At 43.7% G+C, this 22,770-nt stretch overlaps 1 protein-coding gene and 1 non-coding gene across 2 annotated transcripts in view; one reads left to right on the forward strand and one right to left on the reverse strand.

Annotated features, from left to right (window-relative positions):
- The window catches only part of LOC109870730 (receptor tyrosine-protein kinase erbB-4), a 532,057-nt gene that overhangs the window by 379,555 nt on the left and 129,732 nt on the right, over positions 1-22,770 (reverse strand).
- On the forward strand, positions 12,354-12,427 carry trnaa-ugc (transfer RNA alanine (anticodon UGC)). Its single transcript has one exon. It is a non-coding gene; the product is annotated as a tRNA-Ala (tRNA).

Consider the following 22,770-nt stretch of genomic DNA (forward strand, 5'->3'; position numbering starts at 1 on the left):
TCTGTCTGTCTGTCTGTCTGTCTCTCTATCTCTTTATCTCTGTATGTCTGTTTGTCTGTCTGTCTCTCTTTCTCTCTCTCTGTTGCCATCACTCATTCCTCCTCTTTTTCTTCCGTTTCCCTCCCTCTCTGCTCACTCTCTACCAGACAGACAGGTTGCAAATGTGAGTTGGCAGTGATGACCAAATGTAATCTTACTATGCAGGGGTGGCAGTATAACAGGTCAGAAGAGTTTACCCCTTTCAGGGCAGCAGGACGGAAAATCAATCACAGTGAAACGGCATTTCCTGACATTCTAAAAACACCTAGTTTTCTACCTGACATATAAAGGACCCCCCAGCGGAGAGACGGGTCAAGCACATTCAACACTACACTGAACCATTGGAAAATGTCAGCAAAACTATTAAGCCAATTAGATAGCCAATTCCACATATGTTTGTAATAGGTTGACCCCAAACATTTTAACAAAGACCTATTTTTAGGATGTGTTCCTTTCAAAATTGTATTAGATTTTTCTGAGGGTATCTGTGTCTTCCACCCCCCCACCCCACCCCCCCTTCTCCCTCAGTCCTATCCTACCCCACCACCTCCAATCCCCCCACCTTTCCCCCCTCCCACCAGAGATCAGTATTTCCACACATCTCTGTGTTGGCTAATCCTGTTTTAACATGCGTGTGTGTGAATTGGCATTGTTAGCTGGGGGATGTCTACTTCAGCCAGTGGGTGTATACTCCAGGCCTCTACACTCTACTACATAGGTGCTGGGTATTGATTCAAATTAACTTACCATTCCCCCCATCTCAGTATTGGCTGGGCTGTCATATGTGATGGGCCGATGGGAGGTAAATGAAAAGGAGTAGGGCAGAAAAAGAGTAGAAGGAGAGGAAAGAAAAACCCAGACCACTGGCTGACGAGAGTCTCTCTAATGACTCTCTCTGAACTATCGTTCTGCTGAAAGTATTTTGAGAGTCTGCTCCCTATACCTACTCACCACATTGTTTCACACACACAAAGGCACACAAACACACACACGCATGCACGCACACACGCCCCCAGCGCACACACACACACAAACGCACGCACACACACACACACAAACGCACGCGCACACACACACACACACACACACACACACACACACACGCACACACACACACACACACACACACACACACACGCACTTCAGGAGAAATGTGAAAGTGGACTGAAACAACCCCATCATATGCCACTTGAAGACAGACATGACGTCAATCAATCACTCAGATTCAGTTCAGTTTTCGACACAGCCACAAAAATGTGGAAACATTTCAAATAGATTTTCTGTCCTTGGTGTGCTGCTAACATTTTGACTCAATGCCAGCATCTATTCCCTCCTTGAAACACAATGGAATATATTTCACCCCCATTTTTGTAAAAATGTTTTGACATAATGGGATACTTTATTGTGAAAAAAGAGACTAGGGGATAGTAACAGAGTTAACAGAGTCACTGAGACACCCTGACCCTGAGCAGTCTAGCATGATAACAGCCATCCATTCTCTACTAACACATTCAAACTCTGGACACATCATCCTCTCCATGTTTATGTCGGGCTCTGTCAGGGACAATCTTAATTAACTCTCATCCAAGTCCAGGAGACTAGTGAGAGTATGAGAGAGAGAGAGACTAGTGAGAGTATGAGAGAGAGAGAGAGAGTGTGTGTGTGTGTGTGTGTGTGTGTGTGTGTGTGTGTGTGTGTGTGTGTGTGTGTGTGTGTGTGTGTGTGTGTGTGTGTGTGTGTGTGTGTGTGTGTGTGTGTGTGCGTGTGTGCGTGTGTGTGTTCAACAACCTTCAGTTCATATTGTATAATAAAATATTTCATTTGTGTATATTACTTCATTTTTAGTTGATGACTTTATCATTGCTTAAAGTCATCATGTCATCTCTGCTCAGGCAGAAGCAGTCAGCCAGCCAAACCTGCTAACATTCTGTGTTCCCCATACTGTACTTGTAATGGCTCACATGGGTTGAAGAAGGAGACCAAGGAGCATCGTGGTAGGCGTTCATGATTTTTAATTAACTGATCACCGCCACAAAATAACAAAGTAGAAAAAACGAAAGCGCACAGTCCTGTCAGGCAAACAAACAGCTAAACAGAAAATAACTCCCCAAACAGAAAAGCACAACTTATATATGATCCTCAATCAGAGACAACGATAGACAGCTGCCTCTGATTGGGAACCACACATGGAAACCTAGAATGCCCACCCTAATCACACCCTGACCTAACCAAAAACAGAGAAATAAAATGCTCTCTAAGATCAGGGTGTGACAGTACTGTCTTTAGTCATCTTATTTAGCTAGCCTGTAGAGCTGTCTGACAAAATCATTTTACTAGTTCATCAAAGTAGATAAGGTATACTGTCTCTGTCCCTCTCGTTGTTGTGTTGTGTACATTCCTCTCTCATGCGGTCTATGCGATCTATTTGTATCTAACCGAACGTAGCAGGTGCAAAAGTGGGACCTGTATACAATGACGAGATGCCCATGTTGTCCAAAAGATGGGAAGGCAGGCGACAAGCTTAGGTCAAAATAAGCCCATAGAAACGCAATGGGCTTATTTTGGACAGCTTTTGGCGAATGAAATCTCTCTGATCTGAAATGAATCTCTCTGAGCTGAAATGAATCTCTCTGAGCTGAAATGAATCTCTCTGAGCTGAAAAAAACTGCCACAATAGATTATGGTCATTATAGTTATTTACCATGTTTCTGCGCTGAAGTAGGTTGAATATTTGCTTAATGAAAACTACAACTCCCTTCAGCCAAGTGTCACATATTTCTTGACCTGATTTCTCTCGTGAGTGATTTGATTACCTGGTGATTAGCTACACATCATATCATGCCCAACCAGGCCTCCCCAGTACTGGTACCTGTGTTCACCTTTTAAGGGTGATCTTCCAAGAACACCTGAGAACATACGGTCTAGTATGAACAACGCAGAGCACTTAACATCTGCAAAATGTTTTGCATACTTCGATGTGACCTCTAACCGAAACAGGAAATGCATCATCACGCAGTCGGCATCAACAAAGTTAACTTTAATGCTAGCCAGCTACATCTGTTTACATTGTAACCAATGTAGCAGCGTGAGCAACTAGTGCTAGCAATTTAGCGAACACCTATCCCAGAATGGAAATTATTAACACGAATAACAAGTAATCAAGTAACAGAATAGATTTTCTCAGTACCTGTTTGTGAATTAAGCTGACACCACACATTATAATGTTGTGTGGGGTCCTCCTTTCGGAAGCTGCATGGTCTGCTGCTGTATTCTGGTGGTTTTTTATATTGGTTTTCCTGTATCTGTGCATGAATCCTTAGAACACAGTGCATTGTACAAAAGAAGTCAAGTTTCAAGTTGTTTTAGTCGTATGTACAGGAGACACATGGTCCAATGAAATTCTTACTTGCAGGTTCCTTATCGACAATGCAACAATAAGCAATAATAAAAGAGAAGGATCATGGATATTAACATTCAACATTCAAAAGCTTGTTCAGTACATGAGGGCATTTTTCCATGACAGCCACAGGGACAAGAATTTACTGTTTTTTTGTTCCAGCCCTTCACTAACATCTCATTCAACTAATTGTGTCGTAAATTGTAGACAATAAATAGTTGAACAAGGTGTTTGTAAAAACTTCCACACGGTGCAGTGCCTTGGAGTAGAAATCACCCAAATCTATATTTTAGAATGAGCTTCAGACTGTACGTTACAATGACCTGACAATTCTGCATGACAGAGAATAACGTGTGGAGCTACTTCTAACATATTGATGTTGCACACTGCTGAATAAACTCCTGATTAAATTGCTGGGACAGAGTGATATTCCTGGTAGATGGGAGGTTTCCAAGTTCTTTACATCTGTCTGGGGGATGGGGTGAGATTCAACCTGAGGAGAACAGAGCAGAATCATGAGGCCAAGGGGGAAGAAATGAACCTCTGCTCAAATTTCAGTGCAGGTTTATGTTTTTGAGAACGACAGCTACCTTTGTTAAATGTGAAATGGTTTTGTAAACAGTTCTGCATATTCATAGGCTTGATCAAGTTGTCACCGGTTGACTTTTAATTTATCATTTCATTATTCAAAACATTTTCCGTATATGCAATGAGGAAACACGAGAGGAGGGGAAGTGACAAGAAGAAAGTTAGCTAGCGTTAGGTAAACAGACACTGCATGCATGTATTGACTGATTATGTAAGAACACACAAATAACTTGTCTGGCTAGAAAGATTGAACAGATTACAGCAAGCTGCATTCCCAATTTGAAAGTAATTTGATGAATAATAAATATTTAATTTGATAAATAATTTGTAATTTGGTGAATAAATAAACGTAATACTTACATTTTACAAAGTTATTCCTTATTCCTCTGGAACATTTTCTCCCAAGCGGGGACTTCAGTCCTCCCCCAATTCAGAAGTTTTTGGAAATTTGTTACATTGCAAGGTGTTTTGGGATACCCTCCCCGGCGAAGGGAACAAAAAAAGTTGGCTTCCATGTATGCTTTGTTTTCTAGACCTCCCAAGTACGCTGATGGATTCTCTGGTAAATGTAGTACATACTTTTCACGTTCCTATGTTTGAAATCTCACTTGAAAAATAACAGTTGACTTCCATAATTGCTATATGCTCTAGATAGAACACAAGTATGCATTTTGGGATGCAGTCTTACACTGTATGTATAACAACTGAGACAAATGGAGATTGGTAGGCTTTGTTGTTAATAAGTCAACATTACAATTATTCTATCGTTATCGATATTGAGTGGTTGAATATTGGCAGTAGCTGTACGTCATTAATCTTGCTGCAAATTCAGAAGTTACCAACATTTATTCAAAATGCAAAGGTCACACAAACACAGTTATTGCATTCCCTATTATATTTATGTGCTGTTTTTCTAGCTAAGCCTCATCAAGACCTTTCTACACCCGATCCAAGATGGCCGCTCTGTGGCAGGGGCAGGAGGGGAGTCTGAGGACACAATGACAAACTGGGGTAATAACTCCCCCACTGTATCGGACCACAGAGGCCAAGCCTTTGGCCCCTCATAAGGGAAGGGAGCCAATATCGCTGAGCCAGCTAGAGCTGCACATCCTTCCTTCCTTCTCCATTCCCTGATAATGGAACTGGCTGGCTGTAATAATAATTTGAATTTCACACCCCAGTGCCCCGGTGTGGATTGATCGGCTGAGCATGGGCATAAATTAGCCTCAGTGCTGCTGCTGATTGATGGCTAGCCTCAGTATGTCCAGGATCCTATTGATCTGTGGAGCCAGTGGTGGGAAGCAATGTATGTGTGTGTGTGTGTTTGTCCCAGCAGCCCCCGCACTACCTCCTCACCCCCAAGTCTCCTCTTCTGCCCAGGACCTGAGCCTCCCGGTGGGTAGAGAGGGGTTAATGGATGGGAGGTGGAGGTGGTGCACTGGCTAAACTGATCCCCATGGTGGCCTTTTGAAAGGAGAGTTTTTATCCCCCATGGATGGGAGCACTTAAGTCATTACACCGGTCATGTGAAGCTGCTTGTAAAGCTCCCCCTGCCTTTCTCCCGGGCTATAGGCCCGAAGCCGCTTTGCTTTGAGAAGGGCATAAAAGCTGTAGAGCAGAGTACAGTAGAGCAAAGCAGAGTGGAGCGGAGCAGAGTAGGGCAAGGCAGGGCAGGGCAGAGCAGGGCACAGCTACACTGTAAAACATTTCCTCTGACATTTACAGTAAATTTCTGACGACAATTGGCCAGTAAATTAAAGTTTGTGGTAATACAACATTCTCACTCACGGGTGCAACAAATATAGCCTCTTACAAGCCACACCTTAAAATATGTTAATGAGACATAGAATATTTCCCCGCCCATAACATTTCTCTATAATGCCCCATAATAAATACTGTAAAACACATTTATGGTATTTTACTGTGCATTCTAGAGTGTATTACTGTTGAAATTACAGAAATGTATGATATTTTACTGTGTAGCCTATGGTAATCTACTATATTCAGTTTACACAGTATCATGCTGTTGATTAATGCATTAAGTTACTGATAAAATGACAAAAATGGCTAAAAGTGTAGAAAAAGCACAGACATCCCCCGGGGTGTTTCTGTCCTAAGCTGAGGTTAGACAAGCTGTAGGCTCCTCTCTTACCCTTACTACCTGATGCCAAAGGCAGCTCTTAGCTCCTAGCGCTAACAGGCTATGGCTTTTGTCCAATGGCAAAACACATTATTACTGGCCCGAAAAACATTTACACTTGCTCTCTTGACGCTCAATGGTTGAAAGGAATACAGTGAGTGCATCTCTGATTTGAGGGTATAACAACAACAACTAGGTACAACACCCACAGATTAAATAGCTGGCACAGACTTCTGAGCAAACTCATCAAGAAGAGCTGTCACATTGTAAAGATCATCACCTGTGAGATGTTACGTTGTAATCACACAAACTCATCTCTTGTTACAGGATCCAATTTAACCGGGTTCTTACTTACTTACAGTCCCCTATATGAATATAATTGTTAGGGAAACACTACCAAATATCACTTGACTAAATGACCAACAACTCTAACTGTAAAGACGCCATTCAATGCTAAACCTACTATAGTCAGAACATCAGAATGTGGTCCAGAACACCACATACAGTGCATTCAGAAAGTATTCAGACCCCTTGACCTTTTCCACATATTGTTACAGCCTTATTCTAAAATGGATTCAAATGGATTTTTATACATTTTTGCTAATTTATAAAAACAAAAAAACAGAAACACCTCATTTACATAAGTATTCAGACTTAAAATTGAGCTCAGGTGCATCCAGTTTCTATGGACCATTCTTGAGATGTTTCTACAACTTGATTAGAGTCCACCTGTGGTAGATTCAATTGATTGGATATGATTTGGAAAGGCACACACCTGTCTATATAATGTCCCACAGTTGACAATGCATATCAGAGCAAAAACAAAGCAATGAGCTCGAAGGAATTGTCAGTAGAGCCCCGAGACAGGATTGTGTCAAGGCACAGATTTGGGGAAGGGTACCAAACTATTTCTACAGCATTGAAGATCTCCAAGAACAGTTTCCTTCATAATTCTTAAATGGAAGAAGTTTGGAACCGCCAAGAAGCTTCTTAGAGCTGGCCGCTCTGCCAAACTAAGCAATCAGGGGAGAAGGGCATTGGTCAGGGAGGTGACCAAGAACCCTATGGACAGTCTGACATAGCACCAGAGTTCCTCTGTGGAGATGGGAGAACCTTCCAGAAGGACACCATCTCTGCGGCACTCCACTAATCAGGCGTTTATAAAGTGGCCAGACGGAAGCCACTCCTCAGTAAAAGACACATGACAGCCCACGAGGAGTTTGCCAAAAGGCATCTAAAGGACACACAGACCATGAGAAACAAGATTCTCTGGTCTGATGAAACTAAGATTGAACTCTTTGGTCTGAATGCCAAGCATTACTTCGGGAGGAAACCTGGCACCATCCCTACGGTGAAGCATGGTGGTGGCAGCATCACGCTGTAGGGATGTTTTTTAGTGGCAGGAACTGGGAGACTAGTCAGGATCGAGGGAAAGATAAACGGAGCAAAGTACAGAGATGAAAACCTGGATGAAAACCTGCTCCAGAGTGCTCAAGACCTCAGACTGGGGTGAAGGTTCACCTTCCAAGAGGGCTTAAGAGGATCTTCAGAGAATAATGGGAGAAACTCCCCTAAACACAGGTGAGCCAAGCTTGTAGCGTCATACCCAAGAAGACTCGAGGTGCTTCAATAAAGTACTTAGTAAAGGGTCTGAATACTTACATTAATGTAATATTTCTGTTTAAAAAATTTTGCTTTGTCATTATGGGGTACTTTGTGTCGATTGATGAGGGGAAAAACGACGTAATCCATTTTAGAATAAGGCATTAACATAACAAAATGTGGAAAAAGTCAAGGGGTCTGAATACTTTCCAAATGCACTGTATAACCTGGTCAATCCAATAGAATCAAGACATCAAGAGAGCAACAGGCCAACCAATTGATCTTCCACCATCAATATGAATGAAAAGCTTGTATGACAAGCATAAGAGCAAATTAGATTTGAAGTGAAATATTGGTACATTTCAGATCAGTAGGGAAGAGAAAAGCGCCATTAGGAATCCCAAACTGTTGCTGAATAATGAAGATGTACATCCTTAATGCGCATTGGAACTTGAAACCATTAAAGCGTCCGCTGTGTGACTCTCTCTCTGTTGCTCTCATTCAGAAAGCACAGAGGAGCTCTCCCTCTACTCTCCTCTAGTCTCCTCTCCCTCTCCTCTCCTACAGTCTCCTCTCCTCTAGTCTCCTCTCCCTCTCCTCTCCTACAGTCTCCTCTCCTCTAGTCTCATCTCCTATAGTCTTCTTTCCTCTTCTATAGTCTCCTCTCCTCTCTTATAGTCTCCTCACATATAGTCTCCTCTCCTCTAGTCTCCTGTCCTCACCTCTCCTCTCCTATAGTCTCCTCTCCTCTCCTACAGTCTCCTCTCCTCTAGTCTCCTCTCCTCTCCTACAGTCTCCTCTCCTCTAGTCTCCTGTCCTCACCTCTCCTCTCCTATAGACTCCTCTCCTATAGTCTCCTCTAGTCTCCTGTCCTCACCTCTCCTCTCTTATAGTCTCCTCACCTATAGTCTCCTCTCCTCTAGTCTCCTCTCCTCTAGTCTCCTGTCCTCACCTCTCCTCTCTTATAGTCTCCTCACCTATAGTCTCCTCTCCTCTAGTCTCCTGTCCTCACCTCTCCTCTCCTATAGTCTCCTCTCCTATAGTCTCCTCTCCTCTCCTACATACGCCCAATACAACAGGTGTAGACATTACAGTGAAATGCTTACTTACAAGCAATTAATTAACCAACAATGCAGTTTTAAGAAAAAAATCGTAAAAAAGTTTAAAAAAATAAAAGTAACAATTAATTAAAGAGAAGCAGTAAAATAACAATAATGAGGCTATATACAGTGGGTACCGGTACAGAGTCAATGTGCGGGGGTAATATGTACATGTAAGTAGAGTTATTAAAGTGACTTTGCATAGATAATAACAGAGAGTAACAGTAGCATAGAAGAGGTGGGGGGAGGGGGGGGGGGGGCAATCATTTAATTAATTGTTCAGCAGTTATGGCTTGGGGGTAGAAGCTGTTTTGAAGACTTTTGGACCTAGACTTGGCACTCCGGTACCGCTTGCCGTGCAGTAGCAGAGAGAACAGTCTATGACTATTGTAGATGTCTTTGACAATTTTCAGTCATGAGTGAATAGGAAGTACAGGATGGGACTGAGCACACATCCCTGAGAGGACCCCGTGTTGAGGATCAGCGTGGCGGATGTGTTGTTACCTACCCTTACCACCTGGGGGCGGCCCTTCAGGAAGTCCAGGATCCAGTTGCAGAGGGAGGTGTTTTGTCCCAGGGTTATTAACATAGTGATGCACTTTGAAAGAACTATGGTGTTGAACTCTGAGCTGTATTCAATGAACAGCATTCTCTCATAGGTGTTCCTTTTGTCCAGGTGGGAAAGGACAGCATGGAGTGCAATAGAGATTGCATCATCTGTGGATCTGTTGAGGTGGTATGCAAATTTGAGTGGTTCTAGGGTTACTGGGATAATGGCGTTGATGTGAGCCATGACCAGCCTTTCAAAGCACTTCATGGCTACAGATGTGTGTGCTACGGGTCAATAGTCATTTAGGCAGGTTACCTTAGTGTTCTTTGTCACAGGGACTATGGTGGTCTGCTTGAAACATGTTGGTATTACAGACTCAGACAGGGAGAGGTTGAAAATGTCAGTGAAGACACTTGCCAGTTGGTCAGTGCATGCTCACAGTACATGTCCTGGTAATCCGTCTGGCCCAGCAGCCTTGTGAATGTTGACCTGTTTAACGGTCTTACTCACATCGGCTGCGGAGAGCGTGATCACATGCTCTCATGCATGTTTCAGTGTTATTTGCCTCAAAGCGAGCATAGAAGTCATTTAGCTTGGCTGGTAGGCTCGTGTCACTGGGCAGCTCTCGGCTGTGCTCCCCTTTGTAGTCTGTAATAGTTTGCAAGCTCTGCCACATCCGACGAGCGTCAGAGCCAGTGAAGTATGATTCGTTCTTAGTCCTGTATTGATGCTTTGCCTGTTTGATGGTCCATCGGAGGGCATAGCGGGGCTTCATATAAGCTTCCGGGTTGGAGTCCCACACCTTGAAAGTGGCAGCTCTACCCTTTAGCTTATTGCTGAATGTTGCCTGTAATCCATCGCTTCTGGTTGGGGTATGTACGTACAGTCACTGTTGGGACGTCGCCATCGATGCACTTATTGAAGAAGCCAGTGATTGATGTGGTGTGCTCCAATGCCATCAGAAGAATCCCGGAACATGTTCCAGTCTGTGATAGCAAAACAGTCCTGTAGCTTAGCATCTGCTTCATCTGACCACTTTTTGTTATTGACCGAGTCACTGGTGCTTCCTGCTTGAATATTTGCTTGTAAGCAGGAATCAGGAGGATAGAATTATCATCAGATTTTCCAAATGGAGGGTGAGTGAGAGCTTTGTACACGTCTCTGTGTGTGGAGGGGTCTAGAGTTTTTTCCCCCCCTGGTTGCACATTTAACATGCTGATAGAAATGAGGAAAAAAAGATTTAAGTTTCCCTGCATTAAAGTCCCTGGCCACAAGGAGTGTGACCTCTGCATGTTTTCATGTTTGCTTATGGCGGTATACAGCTCATTGAGTGCCAGCATCGGTCTGTGGTGGTATGTAGACAGCTACGAGAAATACAGATGAAAACACTCTAGATAGATAGTGTGGTCTACAGCTTATCATGAGATACTCTACCTCAGGCGAGCAAAACCTCAAGACTTCCTTAGATATCGTGGACCAAATGTTGTGCATAGATATAGATAGACCGCCACATCTTGTCTTACCAGAGGCTGCTGTTCTATCCTGCTGAAAAGGTGTGTAACCCGCCAGCAGTAGGTTATTCATGTCATAGTTCAGCCACGACTCGGGAAATCAGAAGATATTATAGTTTTTATGTCCAGTTGGTAGGATCTACGTGCTTTTCGTCCCATTTATTTTCCAGTGATTGTTGCGTCCAATTCAAGGTGAATAATCGCTGTTCTGATGTCCAGAAGCTCTTTTCGGTCATAAGAGATGGTAGCAGCAACATTACGTACAAAATAGGTTACAAACAATGCGGGAAAAAACAATGCGAAAATAGCACGGTTGGTTAAGAGCCAATAATACGGCTGCCATCCTCTGGCGCCATTATACAGTCTCCTCTCCTCTAGTCTCCTCTTCTCTCCTCTCCTATAGTCTCCTCTCCTCTAGTCTCCCCTCCTCTCTTCTAGTCTCCCTCCTCTCGTCTCCTCTAGTCTCCTCTCCTCTCGTCTCCTCTCCTCTAGTCTCCTCTCCTCTCGTCTCCTCTAGTCTCCTCTCCTCTCGTCTCCTCTAGTCTCCTCTCCTCTAGTCTCCTCTTCTCTCCTCTCCTCTAGTCTCCTCTTCTCTCCTCTCCTATAGTCTCCTCTCCTCTCGTCTCCTCTAGTCTCCTCTCCTCTCGTCTCCTCTCCTCTAGTCTCCTCTCCTCTCTATGTACCTGGAGACTCTATTAGTCACTGTAAGTGCCATGTTGCACACACACACTAATTAACTAAGTTTCCCAAACGAACCACTGTGCAGGAATAAGTGCATCTGGGAGCCCGTTCAAAGCGGGGACGGCACAGTGGCGGCATGCGTGCCAGCCAACAAGCCAAAAGGGAATGCAAATGGGCCGGATGTACCTTTGCCAAAAGCCATCACACAGAAAGAGAGAGAAAGGAGTGTGTGTGTGTGTGTGTGTGTGTGTGTGTGTGTGTGTGTGTGTGTGTGTGTGTGTGTGTGTGTGTGTGTGTGTGTGTGTGTGTGTGTGTGTGTGTGTGTGTGTGTGCGTTAAGAATGGTTAAGAATGGTAACGTCACATTGCCAAATTCACAGCACAAGGTGTTGGCACATAGCTAAATCCCCTGACTAACAGACAGAATGGGAATGTTGGTCCCTCACTATAATAATATCTATGACCTTTTAGTCTGGGTGTAGGTGAAGTTCGTGACTCTATGTGCAGAAGGAGGATAATGAGTAGGATCAATGCAGCACCACTGAAGTCTATTCTCTGGGTCTAGGAACGAGAGGATCGATTAGAGTCATAAAACCTCCTGCATGACAGCACATGCATAATCCCCAGGAGCACACACATCACACTGCTGTGGTGACCAGGGGGACAGGGACAGCTGAACACACAGCCTAGGGGACTGTAGTTGCAGGACTGGCCTCCACAACCTAGAGTACCAAAACAGCCTAGTGGTCCCGTATGGCTCAGTTGGTAGAGCATGGCGCTTGCAACGCCAGGTTTGTGGGTTTGATTCCCACTGGGGACCAGTATGAAAATGTATGCACTCACTACTGAAAGTGGCTCTGCATAAGAATGTCTGCTAAAATGTAACTATGGAGGCCAATATGGGGAAGTGGGAGTGACTGCAGGAGTAGGCCATAGGGATAGCTCTGCTCTCATTATAAAACAGCCCAAATGAAGAGCATCTCCTGCCCACTGTTAGCCATTGTCATTTCACCAATGTCTGACAATGTTGGCAGGAAGTTTGAACTATAAATTACAGGCTAAAAAGGGAGAGCAATATGGATATCATCACTTACTGTACATGCAGGCCGGTTAACTATAAGGCCAGACTGAAGAAAAGTAAAGAAAGTGTTTATGAGGGACTGATGCCAAGTGGACAGATTGGCATCACTGTCAGTTTTACTCCACAGGCAGGTGCCAGACTATGTCTGTCTGTCTGTCTGTCTGTCTGTCTGTCTGTCTGTCTGTCTGTCTGTCTGTCTGTCTGTCTGTCTGTCTGTCTGTCTGTCTGTCTGTCTGTCTGTCTGTCTGTCTGTCTGTCTGTCTGTCTGTCTGTCTGTCTGTCTGCCTCTGCCTCTGCCTCTGCCTCTGCCTCTGCCTCTGCCTCTGCCTCTGCCTCTACCTCTCTCTCTACCTCTCTCTACCTCTCTCTGGGAGAGCAGAGAGATGTGGGAGGTATACATCTCTAAGATGTTATCTCTAAGAACATTCTCACCATGGCGTGGGAACACCAACTGGCATGTCAGTCTGTCTCCATGCTCTGTTTACTAGACAGCAGGTAATGTTTGATATTGTTTTGACTAGTGCCAGATTATAAAGCTGGACCATCAAAGAAGCTTGTTGTTTTTTTATTATCTCTTTCTTCAGATCCCCAGGTCTCATGACCTCTTGGAGCAGTCCAACACTGAGCTACAGGGAGATCCAACAGGAGGATGACCTGAGAGCACTGCAAACCATGCTAGCTATCAGTACCCAGTACCCACTGTTGACTTTATAAGCACTACCTACTTCTCTCCCCCTGAGACAGAGGCAGCCATATTGAGGGTTTAGCAGGGGTAAGATCATAAGCCGTCTTTAACAGCATACCATGAGCTGGGTGCATTACCACTGAATTAGTTTCATCCTCAAAGCTGTGATCATCAAAAAGACCCAAAACTGAGCTGCCGTCATCTTTGAATAAAACTCCAAATGTTCATTATTTCCATACAGAGGATATTCAATTTAAAAATGACGAAGTACTTCAATGATTTCAGATAACATCCTCCTGGGGTTGCTTGGCTGAGCTGCTAAGAGGGAGTTACAAAGAGTTACAGAAGATGTTCTTTCCTGCTGAGACGGCAGGCAGGGTTGTTCATTTATGTGTATAAGGACTTGAAGCCAAATAGGCTCTGGTCAAAAGTAGTGCACTATAAAGAGGAGATGATGTCAATTGGGACACATCCTAGGTAAGGGCAGAGTTCCCTGAAGCTGTTTGATAAGCTTTTGATCTTGTCCACTTCTAATATCTTTCCTTCATGCTTAGAACAGGGAGAAAAAGAGAAGGTCTGTGGTCCCAATCCCTTCATACTGCACTTCTTTGACCAGGGCCCTATGGGCCTTTAGTGCACAATGTAAAGGGAATAGGGTGCCATTTGGGACTCAGCCAGGGAGCAGCAGAGAAGAAGAGAGCACCAATATCCAGCTCATGTTCGTGTGATGTAGTCAAACTGCAATACCCAGTCTACAGAAATGAACAAGTTGAGCCTGTAGTGTTATATATGTGGGCAGTACAAATCCATTCTGTATGGTCATATTACTCACAACATGGAGGACAGAGGGACTCTTACACTTGCTTTGGGACAATAAAGCTTCATAGAACTGAACAAAACTGGTTTTACACCGGATCATAAAACAGTGTTCTACATGCAGTATTTTCCCTTCAAAAGGAACCAGGAGACATAGGCCATTAAGAATGTAAAGTTGTGTTATCATACGTTATTTCGAACGCCCCCAAAAACACACCAATAATTTTTCCTCTGTCGAGGGCAGACCTGGTAGGCTTATACCCAGCAGAGATCCCCCCCCTACGTGGGTATAGGGCTGGGCACACTCCCGTTTCCGTGTCCATTGAAATGCATGTGATGTGTGTAGACAGACAGACTGCAGAGAGCGGTAATGATCATCCCTATCCAAACAGCTGTAGGTGGGCAGAGGACCATTCACACCATACAGAGAATGTAGATCTTCACCCACTGAGAGAAGAGGGAGGGAGGGAGATCATAGATCAAACATGCAAATCTATCCCATGGAGGAGAGCCGGGATGAGAAGATGAGGATGAAGGAGGGAGATGGAGGGAGGGAGGGAATAGAGGGAGGAGGGAGGGAGAGAAGGAGGGGGATAGAGGAGGGATGGAGGGAGGGGAGAAGGAGGTGGATAGAGGGAGGAGAGAGGGATTGAAGGGGGATAGAGGGAGGAGGGAGAGAAGGAGGGGGATAGGAGAGAGGGAGGGGAATAGAGGGAGGGGGCGAAAGAAGTAAGGGGATAGTGGGCGGGAGAGAGAGAAGGAAGTGTGAGTGCAAAGGAATCCCTTTTATAGAGGGCGCGTGATGGTTCTGTGATTTCTTGTTTCTGTGGATCCATGGCAAGGAGGAGAACCCCACAATAGTCCCTAGTTTGCCACTACCTATAGAAAGCTGGGTATAATACATGATATATCTAAAGTGATTTACATTTGTTATTCATAGGTGGCCCACTAACCTGGCTTTGCAAGAGTCATGCTCTACCAACTGCACAACAGAGGTAAGTTTGATTACACCATGGTGTTGACTAATGAGGATGAGCCCAGCTACTGGGGATATCAGTATTCCTCACCTCACTTCCTCTCCCGGCAGGAAGACCCCCTGCCCATTTCTCTACTCATTTATAATTCATATCCAGGTTCTGGCCTTTGTCTATTTGAGTCAACCAGGCTGGGGAACTGCTGTGTCTATGTGTCTATGTGTCTATGTGTCTATGTGTCTATGTGTCTGTCTGTCTGTCTGTCTGTCTGTCTGTCTGTCTGTCTGTCTGTCTGTCTGTCTGTCTGTCTGTCTGTCTGTCTGTCTGTCTGTCTGTCTGTCTGTCTGTCTGTCTGTCTGTCTGTCTGTCTGTCTGTCTGTCTGTGTGTGTGTGTGTGTGTGTGCGTGCATGCGTGTGTGTGTGCATGTATGTCCAGGCTGGAGAGTTACTAGCTGTGATACCGAATCATTTGGAGCTTCAATCTAAACCTCATTATCAGACAGGAGATACTGAAGGCATTAGAACCAGGAGTCTGGAGATGAAGTCTCTTCTCCTTTTCTGTTCTCTTATCTTCTCTATTATTGTCTCTTCCTCTCTTCTATTGTCCTCACCCCCTTCCACCCCCCCCCCCCTATCCTCTCCACTCCTCTCACCCCCACCCCCTTACCCTCCTCTCCTCCTCTCTCCTAACCCCCAGTAGGTGAGTTCATATCCAGGTGAGTCCTGGTCTCCTCCTTTTCTCTCTTCTTTCTCCCTTTCATCTTCAAGTACACCTAGACCATACCAACCTCTACTTGTTGGTACTACCTCTGATTAAATAAATATATACACTGTTAGTCATTATTTTACCTGATATTTGAACATAATAAAGCAACCTCACTGACAATACAACAACGCCAACTACGACACAAATGGTGCTGGTTGCTGAAAGTGGCACTTGGGATATAAAATTGGCATCAGGATCTAAATAGCTAAATGGTTTACCACAAGGATCAAACGCATGGATACTCTCATTCATATCTCTTGACCGTCAATGGTCTTCTCTTGTATCAGTAACCAGATGAAAGTAAATGATCATGTTTCTCTCACAGCTTTAATGAGAAGCCAGTCATGACCCAGGACATACCTCTTAACCCTGATAAATTTGCAACCAAAGAGATACTGTGTGACCTTTTCAAAAGGTTTGTGCTGTCATTCTGTTACCAAAATACGCCACAAACTCAGGAAGGCAGAATATGGTTTCCACTCCATCATACTACTCATCCCTTCCATGGTTCTTCTTTACACTTAGCAAGGTGAAACTAAACCTCACTCCCAGGGCCACCTGAGCCCCGGGCCCCCATAGGCCAAAGTATAAAACATTTCAATTTCCCTCATAAATAACTTGATGAATAAATGCATAAATTAGCTAATTCATTAGACATTTAACCAGATAATTACGTGGCAGGCAGGGCTCTGCATATGGCCCACTCTTCTCTTCCTGGTTGGCATTATGTGTGTGTGTTTGGATCTGTGTGTGCCTGTGTGTGTGTGTGCCTGTGTGTGTGTGTGTGCCTGTGTGTGTGTATGTGTGTGTGTGTGTGCCTGTGTGTGTGTGTGCCTGTGTGTGTGTGTGCTTGTGCATGTGTGAGTGTGCATGCACGTGTGTTTGGCAGTTGGCCGGTAACAGCTAAAGGCTAACAGCTAACCCAGTCATGACTCTCCTCATCAATCTTAATGAGACAAGAATCACCACCAGACTCTGCAATGAGACACACCAGGGCCTCTATTCACAAAGCCTCTCAGAGTGGAAGTGCTGATCTAGGATCAAATCCCCCTGACTTATTAATTATAATCGAAAGTAAAAAAACTGATCCCAGATCAGAACTCTGAGGTGTTTAATGAATACAGGCCCAGAGCATCAGAGCTCAGTGCCATAGCCAAGAGACTTTGCTGTAGTAGAGACAGTCCCAGTAGTGAAACTATGACTTCTATCTACACTCACAAGATTTACATAGACCAAGTAGTTCACACAACATTGTTCAAATCACTAACAGCGTGTCAGGACGTTCCACGTGTCGTGCTTAACACTCATCTGACCGTTAGCAGATTGGTTTCTTATATATATAGTTCATATTACTGATCTTATTATCTAAGACAAGTGGTAAAAGGCATTTTAATTGATCTCACATCTGATTGGTCCTATAGAGATAGTGGCAGGGCATTTAAATTAGACCCATGCCTCAAGCTGATGTCACCATGAGCAGATGGGTTTCTACAGGGGCCGTGTGACGAGGGTGTTGAGGCGAGGGGGAAACCGACGCCCAGAAAAGGCTTGTGGTGCTTTCACAAACACACATACACACACACATGCATACGTACACATGCACACATGCACACACACCCACACAAGCCTCGACCCCCCACCCTTCACACATACACCCACACCCAGGAGGCTTGTCTATGATGCGTGTAACACACTATGTAACATACGTCCTTGGGAGTTAATCGCTTTCAACTGAAGCAGGTTGACATTGTTCAGCGCCAAATGTGAACAAATTAAATGAGGCAATTAAAGAGTGAATAAGCCGGCGTAGAGCGTTGATAATTGTGGCCTGATACGCCAGCAGCAATTATAATGAAGCTGATGGTTCTACCTGACTGGGTTAGTGATATTCCACAACATGGCTATCTGGGATACTAGGGTGTGTGAGTAGTGTCTGTGGGGGGTACTCTTTTGTGTGGGGGGGGCGGGTTGTGTGTGTTTGTGTGAGTGTGTGTCTGTGTGTGTGTGTGTGTGGAGGGGTGGGGTTGTGTGTGTGTGTGTGTGTGTGTGTGTGTGTGTGTGTGTGTGTGGAGGGGTGGGGTTGTGTGTGGGGGGGGTTGTGTGTGTTTATGTGTGTGTGTGTGTGTGTGTGTTTGTGTGAGTGTGTGGGAGGGGGGGGGTTGTGTGTGTTTGTGTGAGTATGTGTATGCGCATGCATGCGTTCATGACTGTTCCTGCCTGTGCATGTGGTTTCATGTTGCCCCTGTCACACAGCAGACATAAGAGTATGTGTGAGGCAGAGACGAGGGGCAAAACATGTAGACTGTCAGCCATTTTTCCTCTCTCTCATCCTTTATGTTCATGGGCCATTGTCATTGGACTTAATCTGGAGCAGAAGGGGGCGAAGGGGACAAGTTATATATGTTATACATAGATATTTTTGAGGATTATTTTGGGAGTATAGTATCACAAATTTAGTATAGTATCACAAATTTCTAGCAGTTTGGATATGTTTGATATTTGTGGCAAGGACAACACAGTACATAACCACACACAAACAGACCACACACACACAACCACACTGCTGAACACCACAGACACACACCTTCACCTGTGAGGAGCCAAACACACCATATTATCCTGTTGAATTTTTTTCAGATGTTAAATTAATTTATACAATTACAAAATGTAAGTCCACGTTTTATCATAATTATTTATAAAAAGAACTGGCAGCGGTATTTTGTGGAGGGGGGACACTGACTAAACCAGGAAAAGAGTACCCCCCACAGACACTACTCACACACCCTAGTATCCCAGATAGCCATGTTGTGGAATATCACTAACCCAGTCAGGTAGAACCATCAGCTTCATTATAATTGCTGCTGGCGTATCAGGCCACAATTATCAACGCTCTACGCCGGCTTATTCACTCTTTAATTGCCTCATTTAATTTGTTCACATTTGGCACTGAACAATGTCAACCTGCTTCAGTTGAAAGCGATTAACTCCCAAGGACGTGTGTTACATAGTGTGTTACACGCATCATAGACAAGCCTCCTGGGTGTGGGTGTATGTGGGAAAGGTGGCGGGGTCGGGGCTTGTGTGGGTGTGTGAGCGTAGTGTCTTACACGCACCATAGACTCCTGGGCGTAGGTGTATGCAGGTCAAAATAAAATAGTATTTGTCACATGCGCCAAATACAACAGGTGTAGACTTTATCGTGAAATCTTTACTCACGAGCCCTTTCCCAACAATGCAGAGTAAAAAATAACAATTTGTAAAAAATGTAAAAGGAAATAGTAACACAATAAAATAACAAAAACAATGCTATATACAAGGAGAACCGGTACCGAGGCATATATGTGCATGTAATCATGGGTCAAAGTGACTAGGCAAAAAGGATATAATAAACAGAGTAGCAGCAGTGTGTGTCAAGAGTGTGAAAGAGTGTGAAAGTTTGTGTGTGTGTGTGTGTGTGTGTGTGAGAGTGTGCGTGTGCGTGTGTGTGTGTGTGTGTGTGTGTAATATCCACCTAGCAATTTTATGAACTTGGCTTTAGCTGCCAAGCCATTTCAGGCTATCTGTCACACCCTGACCATAGTTTGCTTTGTATGTTTCTATGTTTTGGTTGGTCAGGGTGTGAGCTGAGTGGGCATTCTATGTTACATGTCTAGTTTGTCTAGTTCTATGTTTGGCCTGATATGGTTCTCAATCAGAGGCAGGTGTTTGTCATTGTCTCTGATTGGGAACCATATTTAGGTAGCCTGGGTTTCACTGTGTGTTTGTGGGTGATTGTTCCTGTCTCTGTGTTTTGCACCAGATAGGGCTGTTTTGAGTTTTCACATTTCATTGTTTTGTAGTTTATTCATGTATAGTTTTTCTTTATTAAACAAACATGAATCATCATCACGCTGCGTTTTGGTCCGACTCTCTGTCACCTAAGGAAAACCGTTACACTATCAATCAAGTTAGAGTAGCTTGACTAACTATCTTAGCTCTATGCAATCTAGCACCTTGTGATAATATCATGATATGCATGTATTAATTATGTTACCATATCTGTCTGTATTGACGATGTGTGTTATGATCCCATGGACAGTGTTGTAATTAGGATGTAATATCCTAGTTGGTGCATTATATTGAGATATGTGATTTACAACAGTCAGAATGTCACCCAAATTAAAATGACAATTGAACAGGTAAAGAGTTATGTGGTAATTTGGATGTAATATCCTAGTTGGTAGAGTATATTGAGATGTGTGACTTCCAACAGTCAGAATGTCACCCTCATTAATTAACCTCCTAAGGTCCATGTCCGTGCCCAAAATCTAATTAGCGTAATGAAAAAATCCCAACAAAATCCTTCAGGATAAACTAGAGACATCAGTCCACCACATCTGCCTTTGTAACACTTCTGCATCTGTGGCGAAAGGTGACAGCGCTAGAGAGGTGTTTTACAGACCATGAGACTTCCCACAAATTGGTCTTCTCACAAAATGATCTGTAGCATTACGAACGGAATGATGAGACTCTCACGAACACGTTGGTGTTCTCTGTTTTGCTCTATGACCCCCACAGCGTCTTGGGACTCGTCTGAAATCGTTACAGCCAATCTACCAACTTCTGTCTGTATTGTCCAAACAGTTTGGGCTACACATTAATATGACCTCTCCGTGTAAAGATGAGACTCTCCCGAACACGTACATGTTGGTTGTCCTCCAGTACTCGTTGAACAACTTATGGAAGTACAGTATAAACTGTATGGAGACTGTTAAATGGCAAATGATAAGGTTAAATACATGTCAACAAAATGTGTACAAAAAGTTTCATGATCTTTCTTATGTCTCTCAGGGAGAGCATAGACACTTCAGAACAAACTTCCTTTAGATTTTATTTTGGGGGGGGCGATCTATTGTCCCATGTAGTGAATAATAGCAGTAAGGCCAAATAAAAATGTTCAACAAATATATATATATATTTTTTGATAATTCAAGGGAATTTACAGATCTGAATCAAATAGCAAAATTATCATTGGTATGACCTTAAAACAATTCTATATAGCTTAATAGAACTTTGAGGCATATTTCAGAGATAAGCAAACAAACATTAGGCTGGGTATCAGTCAAGCAAGACAAGATGAGAAGTTTGATATGTGCCCTAGCCTACCACGCACTGGCACTAGGGATTTATTTTCCCTGGCTGACACAGACATGCTCAGGAAAGTGATATCACATCTTAAGCCTTCTACCTGCCTTCTCGATCCTATCCCCACCACCTTCTTCAAAACAGTTTTTAATTGCATATCTGAAAAAGTGCAAGCTATTGTTAATCACTCCCTGTTCACAGGCACCTTCCCCACTGCACTAAAAACTGCTATGGTGAAACTCCTTCTGAAGAAAAGTAATCTAGATTATTCAGCTCTTAGCAATTTCCGGCCAATCTACAAACTTTCATTCTTAAGCTAAATTCTGGAGAAATTTGTTTTCAAACATCTAAATATTGTTTAAAGTGCCAACTGTATTAAAAAAAAATCCTGTCTGGTTTTCGTGCCCAAAACAGCACAGAGACAGCCTTAGTTAATAAAGTGATAAATGATCTTAGCTCCAACACAGACCTTAGAGATCCTCTTTATGTCTCTATTTGGTTTGGTCAGGGTATGATTTGGGGTGGGTATTCTATGTTCTATTAGTTGTATTTCTATGTTTTGGCCGGGTAGGGTTCTCAATCAGGGACAGCTGTCTATCGTTGTCTCTAATTGAGAACCATACTTAGGTGGCCCTTTTCCCACCTGTCTTTGTGGGAAGTTGTCTTTGTTTGTCAGCACTATAGCCTCACGGTTGGTTTTGGATTGGTTATTGTTTGTGTCGGCGTCATACAAATAAAGGAATATGTACGCTCACCGGCTGCACCTTGGTCCTCTTAATTCAACGGCTGTGACACTCTGTCCTTGTACTCTTGGATTTCAGAGCTGCATTCGACACTGTTGACCATTATGTACTTCTTGACAGAGTAGAGAGGTAGGTTGGCCTCTCCGGTCCAGTTCTAAATTGGTTCAGGACCTACTCAACCGGTCAAGAGTTTTTTTGTCAGAGAAAATACATAACAAATGTGGCGTTCCACAAGGTTAGATTTTAGGTCCGGTACTATTCACAAATTCCTCCAGCTAAATAAAGACAAGACTGAGGTATTTATTGTTGGAGTCAAAGCACAGACAAAGAATCTGAACACACATTTTAATTAATGGCGAAAAAAGATAAAACCTAGGTGTTATTTTTGATTCTGAACTCAATTTCGAATCACACAAATATCTTTTACTACCTTAGAAAGATTTCCAGGGTGCGGCCGCTTCTATTAGGTGGATACAGAGAGACTCATCCATGCTTTTATTACAAGCAGGCTTGACTACTGTCATGCTCCCCTGTCTGGTCTACCCAAGAAAGCCATTGGTCAACTGCAAAACAGAATGCTGCACCAAGACCAGACGGAGAGCACACATTATACCGATTTTAAAGTTTCTGCACTGGCTGCCTGTGAGTATTAAAAGTCATTTTAAGATTATTCTATTGGTTTTTAAATCCATCCACAATTGTGCACCCAATACATGCCAGACATGCTTTTGAGTTATGTACCCAGTAGGACCCTCAGGTCCTCTGTCACTGGCCTTTTAACTATCCAAAAGCCTAGGACCAAGAGGCATGGAGAGGAAGCCTTTAGTTATTATGCCCCCAGACTTTGGAATAGCCTGCCAGAGAAGCTGAGGGGGGACCGAAACTGTGGACATTTAAAAGCTTTACTTTTCCTTAGGGTGCTTTTTAGTGGTCTTATATCTGTTGTGTAGTAAATATTCCATGACTGAAATGTG

Source organism: Oncorhynchus kisutch, linkage group LG26 (genome assembly GCF_002021735.2).
Source record: "Oncorhynchus kisutch isolate 150728-3 linkage group LG26, Okis_V2, whole genome shotgun sequence".
NCBI classification, from domain to species: Eukaryota; Metazoa; Chordata; class Actinopteri; order Salmoniformes; family Salmonidae; genus Oncorhynchus; species Oncorhynchus kisutch.